The 12642-nt window shown below is 40.6% G+C and overlaps 1 protein-coding gene across 1 annotated transcript in view; it reads right to left on the bottom strand.

The window, feature by feature from the left end:
• The window catches only part of TLK1 (tousled like kinase 1), a 69990-nt gene extending 69456 nt beyond the window's left edge, over positions 1 to 534 (bottom strand). Inside the window, exon 1 of the mRNA XM_076342621.1 lies at positions 457 to 534. The gene's annotated coding sequence lies outside the window, so the exon portion shown is untranslated. The remainder of the gene's footprint in view (positions 1 to 456) is intronic.
• Between the last annotated feature and the right edge of the window lie 12108 nt (positions 535 to 12642).

The following is a 12642-nucleotide window of genomic DNA, read 5'->3' as shown; positions in this document are numbered from 1 at the left end:
GGGGAGCGGGCTCCGGAGGCAGGCGGGGCGCGGGAGAGACGGGGCGCGGGGCCAGCGCAACCTGCCCGCACCTCTGCACTGCGTCGCCGCGGCCGCCGCCGCCGAGCAGCCGCCTGTGTCTGAGGCTAACCTTCCCCGCCGCCGCCGCTGCCGCCGGGGAGGGGAGGGGAGGGCGCAGGCGGGGAGGGGTCATGCGCAAACACGATCGCGAGCCGAGCGAGCGCCGCGCTCCGCCGGCGCCCAGTGGAGCCCGGCCGTGCTGTAGCCACCCAGGGGCGGCGGGCGGGGAGCGGCGCCCCCCGCGCACGCACCTGCCCCGCGGCCCCGCCGCGGCGCGGCCTGAGCACGCCGCCCGGCCTCTACCCTGCGCCGGCCCGCAGCCGCCCGCCGGCTGACCCCGCTCCTCACGCACGCCCGTCCCGCGTCGGGGACCTCCCTCTCCGCCACAGCGCGCACCTTCCGCGCCGCGGGCAGCGCTCCGGAGGTGGCTCCCCCGAGGCCGCGGCGCTTCTCTCCGTCCAGCTCTCCTGGGCGGCCCGGTCCGCCCGCGCCGGAGCCCCTGTGCCTTCCCCCGCGCCCCGCCACCATGGCCATGGTGGCGGGGCGCGGGGGAAGGCGCGGCGGCGGGGGCGGGAGCGGAGCCCGTACGCGCCGGGGCCGCGCCACCCGGCACCACCCCGGCGTGGGACCGCGCGGGGCGAGCCCAGCCCGCTGCTGCGGTAAGTACGGGCAGTAACTGCGGGGCTGAACGGGGTACTTCCCAGCACGGTCTAGGTGAGCGTTGTTTTTGCAGCTTTTCCTCCGGGGGCTGACAGGGGTCTGCCGCATTTCAAGTGTTTTTCTTTTCCCGAACAGGACGGTGTGGCCGTAGGGCCTCGGGGGGACCCGAGAGAAGCTGTTGTCCTGAGGGAGAAGGTGTTGCTCGCCAGCCGTAACCTGCCTCGCTGCAAAGCAGCAGCTCCCACCAGATGAGCTGAAACTCGGGCAGGAGCCGTGTGCCAGGCCCCACCATCTCAGCCCAACAGGCTGAGGCCCCCAGCTGGGCACCAGCCCTGACCTGTGCATCTTTCAAAACGTACCTCTCCGCCTTGAGTTAGACTAAAGTGCACACATAGCAGAATTTAAACCCAATTTTCAGTTTTTCCTTCCTTAAAACTAACATAGTCTTGACTGAGAATGTGAGATATGTGGCAAAGTCAGTTCTGGAACAAAGCCTTTTAATTTATGAGTGCAACTTAGGTATGACAATGACTTTGATCACTTAAAAAAAAATCGTGGTTCGCAGATATATTGCATTCTGCGTATATAAAGAAGTCTGTTCATCAGCCAGGCATGGCGCTCATTTTGTGGTTGCTGCGTGGAGACATCCTGGCCCATCTACTAACATACTTTCCCCTCTATTTGAGAATGGCAGGAACAGATTACTAATGTTGGGTTGCAGATCTGTGCACAACACAGATATTACCAATTCTGTCTCTTCCTTTTAAAGTGACATCTGTCAAATTATCTAAGATTTTCACCTCCCACTAGTATACAGCATAGCTGCAAGTTTCTTAGCAATTCGATATTAACTTGAAGTAAAAATGAGTATGTTTACTTGCTAAATAAGTCTGTTCCAGGACATATATTTAGTAACAGCTATACATTTTTTTGGCAGAGAGAAGTGATCTGATACTTCAACCAAGACTTGTTTTTAAGGACTTGATCCTAGAGAAGACTTCTCAGGCTTTACCTAAGCAAATTACACCAGGAAATTGCTAGTACTTAGGCATGAAATAAAACAGCGCTAGTTCACTCTGACTGCAATATTAATATTTAGCAGCTGGCATAGAAACTTCTTGCAAGGTTAAAAACAAAACATACTCATAATCCCAGAATCCATACGATAAGCCTAAGTGAACGTGCACCTCATTTCCTGATGAGTATATCCTGCTGCAGCATGCTGCTTTTAAAATCTGCCAAGTAAGAAGCACTAAGTTAAAGAAATTCAGTCTCTTTGTTTATACTCATTTGCATCCACTTAATACAAACCCCTGCTACCCTTTCAAAAACATACACAAACAAACATTCTTTCTGCCACTTTTGCTTAGAAACTGTTGCCTACAAGTCATTCCACTGATACGGTTGGGACTCCTTGTTTAAATAAAGCATCAGTCGCTTTGACTAAGGGAACAGGATATGAAGAGGAAGATCCCATTCATTACTACTTCTAACAGATGTGCAGTTTAAATATTATAAAAACACTGCAAGGTCTTTTAAACTGTCATGAATTAACACTATAAAAAATAACCAGATCTTTGCAGTATCTCCTCATATGTTAGAAGGCACCTCACTGAGGGACCAGGAGTGAGTGGGCACGTACTGCAGGGCTCCCCACCAGAGCACTCATTAAACACAGCACCCGCTGCTTGGCAGAAATGGGTACCTGCTGCAAAATACAGGCTGGAGTCTACTTCTCGTAATACAGCAGAGCTGTATCTCTTATTTTTGTGAGCTGTTGATGTAGACTGAAAGCAGAGTGTGAATTGTATAGATCATCTCCAGATGAGACAACCTATATAACTTTAAAAATACATGGAGCTAGTATATTGCCCCTCCGTAGTTCATAGAAAACCTACTTTCTTAATGTGTTAGAGCTGACACTGATTTTAAGGTATCCCTTTATTTGTAAAGCCATGTTGCTTCAGTGTTACCAGTTTAATAGTATCACGGCAGGAGAGAAGAACATCTTCATTAATACCTTTTAGAAATTTCCAATCATATTCTAAAAGACTTCCCGTATTACATAGCATCATAAATGTACATAATGCTTTTCCTTGAATGCCCTGTCTTCATTTTGCAGTAAAACTTTATGGCCCAGTGGCCAGATGGATAACCTCTCTCTCACAGTGGTGAGCAGTCAGCTCTGTGTCACCCACCCAAAATGTTAAAAACTAAATCCAACTCCAATAGTACTGAATAAGTATTACTCATTCTTTTTTAAAAAATATAATAAATACTAGATCTTTTTCTTTGGTTCTAGTTTTCAGGAGCAGAATAGTCTGCTATCAAGGTTCCCTGTGTAAACACTGCATTATCATCAACATCAGACATAACGTGAGGTAGTGGATATGGGGAAATCCCCTTTCAGTGGGATTGCACTGGATAATAATAAAGAAGGTGCGACATACCTAGCTACAAGGGAAAGCTTGACTCCAGGTGAAGCCCAAGAAAGCTCATTTAGTTTTGCTAACTGCTAAGGAAGAGGACCTCAAAATTCAGATCAGAATGGAGAGGAGTGAAATGCCTATGTGCTATTTTTCTCATGAGAATGTGTCAAATGGAAGTTAGCAAGGTTTATCACAGTAGTAACATTCGAATCAAGGACACTTGAAGAACAGAAAAGCATCATGAAATTTCATTATTCCAAAGATAAATAAGCAAGCAGCAAAAATCCTGAAAAACATTAAAACCATGAGAGCTTTCAACTTTGCCACTGGAATTATTTGTGCAAGAAACTTTTATCACAGTAAGTTCACAGTCTACCCCTAAATCTTTAGAAAAGTAAGAGAAGTTAACTGGCAGATAGCGAAGGAAAGGGCTTAAAGAAAAGAATTGATGGGCTGCATAGTGAAAATAAGGAAGATGACAGCAGGAGCGAATTTCTGGAGACATCTGCATTGCATCTATAAAGGTAACTGTGCACTCCGTCAAATGTCAATTTCAAAACTTTTACATACATCCTTTACAGAACAAAAAGGCATCATTTCAAACACTGGTAAAATCCAGAGTTTATCCCAGATGTTCCTGAGGAAGAATATGCTATGATTGTGGGACCAATTACAGAGAGATTATAGTTTCTTCCCTATTCTGAGACCTTCACCTTCACTGCTCACAGGCACCAAATACATTTTGGTGTCCTCATGAAAAATATGTACTCTATTAACATTAAATAATACATGTTCTTAATAACTGGCTATGTCTTATCTCTCTTCTTCCCACCAAAATCAATTTGATATTCGCTGGCTTAGGTTTCATGCAAGCAGCACATACTGCAATACCTGGGAGTAGTGACTGATCAGGTCAGGTAACCGATTATATGAATAACGTATGTTTACATATAGGTTCTACATAAAACCATTTTTTAATTATGTCAATAATTACAAGGAAGGCCTCAAATTCCCGGGACAATCGGAAGAAGTAGAGGTAGAAGAGGAACTTGATTTATTAGGCTTGTACTTCTAGGAATGAAAGTCAAGAGTTTCCAGAATTATGATAAATGACAACATTCCTGGAAAAGTATTAAACTATATGCTTCCAAACTTAAATCAGTCTCTATCAGCTAGAGATCAGGAAAATGTCAGGAATCGGAGATCATTAGTGTCTTTACTTTGGATGCTTTTGGCATCTATTCCTTCACCTGCTTCTTTTGATTAAGAGTTCTAAAATATGCCCAACAAGGTTATTACATCTCTTCTTTTTACCTTTTCATATATTTAATCAGAAATATTTAATATGTAGCCTTCTTCCATCTTCTTGGACTTGGAGCAAGTTACCTGCTTCGACAGACAGTAGAGCAACCCAGCCTTGTTTCTATTCTTTTCTCAAACAAGCAATTCTCTTCTGTAAGCAATATTCAAGTCCTTTGATTTAGCCCATCAATTATTTGCAATGCCAGTGAAACTGAGGTTTTGTTTGTTAAGAAGGCTTCAAATTCTTTGTTAGTTCTTTGTCATCCTGGCACTTTGGATAATAGACCTGTAGCGGAATTTTCTTAAAGCATAAGCTATTACAGCATGCCACACTGTATATTTGCCAGTGTATTTGCCAATATATATGAATTTTATACATAGATATATGTATACACACATGTACACATGCACTTACCTACTCCATATATAGAAGGACATACACACACCCTATAACTATGCCAACACCAGCAGCCCATCTGATTTAACTATCATAGTAGGAAAATATTCTTGTAACTAAATAGATGTACTGGTACAGCAGCTTGAGTAGAAAATACCTAAATCATTTCATCATCAAAATGATGTATTTATGACATTTTCAGGTTAGATGGAATGTAGTATGCTGGGAAAACATAACTTGGGAGAAGAAAATACTGGTTTCTGTCTTGGTGAATGCTGGAAGTTTGTAGCTCAAGCACTCTGTCCTTCCTGCTCTTGATGCAGCTGAGCACATGTATGGACCCACCCTGTACCAGACCACTGTGCTCCTGGGCAGTCTGGGCTGGAATGACGACTAGAATCTTCCAGTCTGTGTCCTGTAGCTCAGAAGATTCAAAATGCAGTTTTGGCACGAGTACAAGGTAAAATGCCAAGCGACTGTGACAGCAAGTGCATTGCTGTGATAGAACACCATCTCAGCTTGTAACAGCTTCTGCACCCGATTCTCACATAGCATTTCTATTTATGAGCAAACAGGAATGTTGCAATTGTACTAACATTAATTTTCAAGTTTAGTTAAAGTTTTCTAAGACTGATTTAGAGCAATAATATTTTTATAGGAAAAAAGTTATTTAGATCTTGATGAAATCAATTTTGAGGCTCACTGAATTAGAGCTGTCTCCCTAAGCCATATACTGCACTACATGCTTTATAATTTTTTTAATACAGCACTTGCTAGCAACTCTGAGTTGCAAGGTAACAAAAACATACATAAATAATATACTAGCAAAAATACCTTCCCTAAATATACCAGCATATCAAGATGTAGAGAAGAAAAAATGAAAAAGGTATCACATTAAGCCTACATTCAAGAAATAGACACAAACACCATGTAAGCACAGATCTATTTTTATCATCCATGTAATTGTCATAAACTGCATTTATCATACATACCTTTGATAATCATCACCATCAGTCAGATCCAGTGATCCACCTCTGCTATGATTATTTGTACTTCAGATCTCTAAGAAGCCTGCAAACAGCTTCCTTCAAATCAAACACAAAAATTTTCAACGGTGGGGTTTTTTACCATAGAAATGTTCCTCTCGACTCCAGTCTCCCTGCTCTAGCTATTACGATTACTAGCTACATTCCAGTCAGAATCAAGGACAGTTTTACAATCCCTTCTTGTGTATGTCATTTTGATAAAAAATCATTTGGTTTTAAATGTTCCCTGGTGAAGAACTGAAAAACCCCATCCTGATGGATGCTACATTCACTTTCTTTTTCCCCACCTGCCTGTTTTCATTTTATTCTATTGCTTTTCTTCCCATGTCCCTTGCAATCTACTTGCCTGCTATTTCCTGCAATTTTTTCCTATACTCAGACTATTCCTTTTATAACGCTGCTCTCAGGTAAACAGGCCCCTCTTATCTGTCAGGCTTCCTCTCCATCTTTTTTTAAGCTCATGCTTTTCCACACATCTTTCATACTTCTGTCTCACTCTTTACAGCTTATATCTTCTTTCCTGAAGTATCTGTCTTGCCTGGAGCTTATTTGGTTGCCTTTGATTTTACGCCATTAGAGACAGACAGTGTTTGCAGAGAGCCGTGTCTGTATGTGGTTTCTAATAGCAATGGGGCATGTCTTGACGCTCTTTTCAGGTAAAAGTCATACTAGTTTAGAGTTGTTGGGTTTTTTGTAATTGTTGAATAAGGCCTTCAAATTTTGGCCAAATAACATCAACAATAAGCCTGACAGATGATGAAATATTAGATATTAAAATGGCAGTATTATAATTTACAGATTCCCCGCCTTTACAGATTGCCCCCTGTGCTGGGAATAGGGGAGCTGCTTTGCTCCATCTGATCTGACACCCACCTAGTCCAGTGTCTTATCTCTGGTTCTGTCCAGACACGTCGTATTCCTCCAAGAAAAAAATAACAGCCTGGGTCAACCTTTCCTTCTCACCCACCACCCTTACACACACACACACGGTCCTGGAAAATAGCCGTACTGGAGACAAACTGCCCAGCACATTCCTGAAGGGTACTGAGAACAACTACTTGTGATTTCAGACAGTTGAGGAGATAAGAGAGGAAAGGCTGTTTTGCATATTATTTAGCTTATCAGTTAATGCTTCCTGATTAAGACAAAAGTGGAAGGTATACATATAAAACTGATCACAAAACAATAAAATTAATGATGCCAAAGAAAGCATGGAGTGGCAGAAAGAGAATGGGCTTCCAAAAGCAGATTTTAGTTGGCTTAGGGAATGAATGGGTGGGTAGATCTTTTGGAAGAAATTCAGAAGGAAATGGGAGCATAGGAGAGCCGACAGTTACTGAAAGGAGTGTATTAAAGGCACAACAGCAGACTACCCTTCTGCAAAGAAAGCACTGAAAGAGAGCAGCAAGGCTTCATCAGGAGCTATTTGATTAGCTAAAAAACAAGAAGGAATCACACAAAAAAGTGGAAACAAGAACAGATGACTAAAAATTAGTTTAAAAGAATAGCACGCTCACCCAGGGAACAAATCGGGAAGGCTAAGAGGCAAAATGAGTTACACTAGGAAAGGACCCAAAAGCCAATAAAAGGTTACACACACACACTGCGCGAAGTGAGGGAGACAAAGGAAGTTTCAAATCCAATATCTAACAAGAAAGATAGTAAATAATGTGACATGGAGAAGACTAAAATATTCAATGCTCGGTTTTGCCTACGTGTCTACAAAAATCTTAGCATCAGATATGCAAAGCAATTAATTTTAACAAAGGTCCAAGAAGCACAGACCAGAAAAGGAAGGGAATGGGTTAAGTGATATTAAGACATGCCAGTTTCTGATCCTGTGGACTTAAAAGTGTAGTTCAGAAAGCCGTGGATAAAGCCTGCAGCCCTGTAGCCTTGTGTCTCCTGTTTGGATTAGCCCAGAGCAAAAGCTGTGACTGAAATTTATGGCTGGAATATTCATAACATTCTTCTGTGAGTTTTCCAATGCCTGATATCATGGTTTCATCTACACTGAATTCCTTGTTGCCATGGAGGACTCTCTATTTACCTGCTTATTTTCACAAAAACTGTAGAAATGTGGTACCTTTGAGACCACCACTACCTAGTCCAGTTTGGTTGGAAAGTGAGCAACAAGTTCAAAAGGCATGGTGTGGTCTGACTGGTCATACAGTGTGATCATATAAACTGTGTTTCCATAGGAAAATGTGCTAAAAATTACCCTGGAGCACTTAAAAAGATAAACTAATCTCTGCATGATGATTCTGGGGTTTTTTGTGTGGTTTGGGGGGGGGGGCGTTTGAGAATTCGTGGAGTACAAGAGAGGTCCTAGAAGACTAGAAAGGATGAAAATATTGCCTATCTTACGAATTAGAGTTCAATTGACCTAACTTTCATAAATACTTCATCCACCTCTGAGGGATACTATCATAGGTTATTAGGCAGTTAGTTTATAGGCATGAAGATAACAACAGGATAGAAAACAATTAAGCAATAAGATGTTAAAATGTAATCTTAGGATCATCATTGTGTCAAACCTCTCTAATTTCCTTCTTGGAAAGGGCAACAGGCCTACTGAATAAGAAGGAAGCAGTAAGTGTGATATCCGCGCTTTAACAAAGCTTTTAGTTGGGTCCTTTCTAATATTGCCTGCAATGTGAAAAATGGTGTAGATGAAATCAAGTAACAGTTGACACACAAGTAATTAAATATTTCTCCCAAACAGTATTTATCAACAGTTTCCTGGCAAAGCAGGATGGCACTGCAGTAACATCCTTCAGGGATTTCTCATCCGTCCAATTCTATTCAATTTTTCATTGAACAGCTTGGATAATTGAACAGGGAGTAAACTTGTAAAATTTGCAAAAAATCTGGAAGGGGATTGCAAACACATAGGAAAACAGATCAGAACTCAGAATGTCTAGATAACGTGAGAAACAGTATAACTGCAACAAGCTCATATTATACAGAGAGAAACTAAGTACTACCCATGCAAAAAAACCAATAAAACAGAGTATAAAAATATAATATGATGATGCTTTAACAAGGCAACAGGATTGCAGAAAGGAAGGTTCAAGTGGATTTCAAACTAAATATGAGTCAACAACATGATGATGTTGCAGAAAGGCATTTCGCATTCCAGGATGTATTAGGAAGCGTGCAGTATGTGAGATGCAGGACCCAATTGTTTTGCAATCTTCAGTGCCGCTGAGGCCTCAGCTGGAGCATTCTGTGCAATTCTGGGCAATGCACTCCAAGAACAATTTCAACAATTTGGATGGAGTTGAAATGAAATCAACAAGAATGATAAGTTGTTTTGAAAATACGACTACAAGGAAAGGTTGAAGGAATGGGGCTTGGCTTCCTCAGAAAAAGATGACTGGGGGAAAATGCATATTTCAAAAGGCAGCGTGCAGAAAGCCGTGGTCAACAGTTCTTTGTACCCACCTGAATTATAACAAGTAATTGCTTAATTTGCAGCAAAGTAGACTAGATGAAAAAAAAAAAAAAAAACAACAACAAAAAATCCTTTCAACTTCAAGTCTAGATTAGATGGAATAGGTTTATGGAGGTTGTGGAATCCCCTTCATTTGTGGTTTTTAACAGCAGCCTACACAAACATCTGTCAGGGATGACCTAGTAACCCATTTCCTGCCACAGAATAGGGATGGACTGGATGACCTTTTAAGGTCTTTTTCTGCCCCTCTCCTTTTTTTTTCCTGTAATGATTTCAGTACTAGAGAACCTGTTTCCTTTAATTTGGTTGCTATAGGTTAAGCAGTACAACTGTTGTAGGCAGCCAAGGCCTTAGTAAAATAAAACAAACCTCCATGTAAAATAAGAAATAATTCAGAAAATGAAAAAATAAAGAACACTAACTTTGGCAATTTTAAAACATAAATGTGTCAAAAAAAACCCCCCAGATAAATAAACCCCAGATTTTTATAATGTCAAATGCTATTAACATTTTTTTAGCCAGCTTGCATGTATACATCTTTGCAAAAGCTTCATTCAACACTCACTTAATAATGATGATAGAGTTGACTGTCATATTGAGTGTTATGATCAACCACATGGCAAAAATCATAGTGCTGTGTTAAAGTTAACTAAAAAAGTATTATTCTTGATTAATTACATTATTTCTTAAAATACAGTTCTGTTGTCCAAAACATCCATTTTATAACCATTAAGATGTCAAATAGAGATTTTGAATTCTTTTAAAATAACCAGGGTAGTAAAAGGTATTTTGATTTTAATTCTTAATTTTAATCTGGGTTTATTTAAAGAGAAAAAATATCTATGATTTTCAACAAGAAACAGAAGTGACACATGAAATACAGCAAAAGAACTCACAGAAAAACTGTGAATGAAGCTCTGTCAGCACCTCAGGGTTATGATGGTATCGTAAACCACACGAGAGCTTTTCTCCTGTGCTTAAGATGCTGTCATCAGAAACCTTCTGTGTTTATCCACAGTAGCCTTAGGTATCACTGTTACCAGTACTCAGATAATATCAAGCTATGCACATGCACAGAGGCATGAAGTGTCAAGCTATAGTTACAGTTGATTTGATGACACTTTCATCCTGAGAGTTAATGCAATCCCTTTTAAAGAAACAAAAACATCATTCATGTTGAAGTCTTCATAACTACTATCAAACTTTTAGATGATTTCTAAGAGTTAATTTTTAAAAAATACGTATTTCTTTTTCCATTTTTCATAATTACCAAGAAGGCCTCTTCCAATTATCTGAGCATGAAAAAAATTCTGTTCCAGAATAACATTTTAAAATATTTATTTAAAATTACTTTCCTAGAAATCTAAAATGGTTATGTTTTCAGACCAAGCTTGTAGTTTACATAACATACAAGGGTTTTCATGTGTTCCAACCAACCAATCAAGAAAAGAATCCAATTCCTACTACCGGCTTGCAGTGGGATAAAAGGAAATAAGTTGGTAAACCACAGACACCTGGTTCAAAATATGGGATGTGTGGCCAAAGGCCATAACATGTTCTATATTACCAAGATCCCCATCAAAAAATCTGATCAACCTTTCCAAAATAGTGTGAATTATCAGAACTACACTAAATGGTAATTTATCCAAGATCAACGTAATTCTTATGTTTGGCTCTCCTGTTTCTGTAGGCAGGCGTGTTTAATTCTGTGTGTGTTTCCCAGATGCTGCTAGGTGAAAAGGACCCGAGAAGGAATTTACTGAAGTAGCAAGACAAGAAAGCAAAATGCCCATTGTTTCAGTTGGTGGATGACATTCGTAAAGCAACTGAGGAGATTAGCTTTAATTTCCAGTCTTAACACACAATTGCACGCCGGATTTTTACAATGCAGAAATGTGAGCGGGAGGACATTGCGGGAACACTGACACATACCTATGAGTCCCTTTTCATTTTCTGGATTGGATTTTTGATTGTCCTGCATGCCAAATGCAGCCCTTCCCAACCTTGTTTAAAGCACACAGAAGAGATATGAACTATATAATGTAAGAATTAGCGTAACTGTTTGGGAAATATTGAAAAGAAAGTACAATGGTTGTGCTTGTAAAAGTAAGTCCTTATGCATGCAAAAAACCAAATGTATACAACCAACTGTGCAGTTTCTACCTACAAAGTGAAAGTTTGTGTGCATAAATACATGCTTTTGTGGGTGCAACGTATGTAGAATTTCTTCTTTTTAAACCAGCTCAAACTGAAATTGAATTTTAGGCCTTCCCATCTTTCCACCCCTCTGGTATAATCCTGCATATAGAATGAATGGCATCATAAGGGAATTTGTTTGTATCATATCTCTTTTTTTCACCAAATTGTATTCTCAGACTGTTCCCAGCAGCTGTTCATCTAATTCATCAGCAAGAGCCATAGAATATATTCAACAAGATTATACTGTGTTCATTTGGCCCCTTCAGAGAAGCAGAGGAAAAGTAGAGAAGTAGAAGAGGTAAGAATGCAATACATGAGTGTATAGGAAAACACAAAATTCCCACAGTCCTGCAACTCAGTCAGACCTTCGTTACAGGCAAAACCCCACAAACTGCCCTTTGATGTGTTAATTGAAATCTAGCTTTCCACATGGTCCCATTTTCTTCTCAACACAAGGGCCACTAGCTGCTCTTGAGAAAGAAAAAAATTAAATGCCTGTCATATAGTTTTTCCTTGCTTACTTCAAGAACAAAGGATTAAGACAGGCATTGAAAAAGCATCCAAGAGATTAGATAAACAAATAAAAATGCTTATGTATGTGTATATGTGCGTATGATGATAAGACAATTCCTAGACATCTCACCCTCTCCCCTTGCTGCAACACAGACAAAAGATGGTGTCAAGCCTGTTAGGCCTCCTCCCTTTCTCTTCTGCTGCAGCTTTCAGTAGGCACAATGCTTATTAGTACCACAACAAATAGGGATTTTGTAGTTCAAGTGAATCACATCTTCTGGGGTGTAATCAATGGCTAAATCAAAAAAAAAAAAGGTCGTAAGTTAAGGACTCAAACTGCAAACCAACCCAGAAAGTAACAGCAGATATTAAAACATGCCACAGTACGCAGAGATGACATTGACTCTTACCTGCACCTAATCAAAGAGGCTCGAAGACCAAACCAGACACATTCATCTCTTGCTTGTAATTTGCTCTATGGCAGTCCAGCAGTGTTTCACAGAAGTATTAACAATCACAAAAACTACAGATGGAAAAGAATTCTGCACATCCTTCAGTCAATGCAGGATTTTTCATTTT

Source organism: Aptenodytes patagonicus, chromosome 6 (genome assembly GCF_965638725.1).
Source record: "Aptenodytes patagonicus chromosome 6, bAptPat1.pri.cur, whole genome shotgun sequence".
In the NCBI taxonomy this organism is placed as follows: Eukaryota; Metazoa; Chordata; class Aves; order Sphenisciformes; family Spheniscidae; genus Aptenodytes; species Aptenodytes patagonicus.
This window is presented reverse-complemented; position numbering and strand designations above follow the sequence as displayed.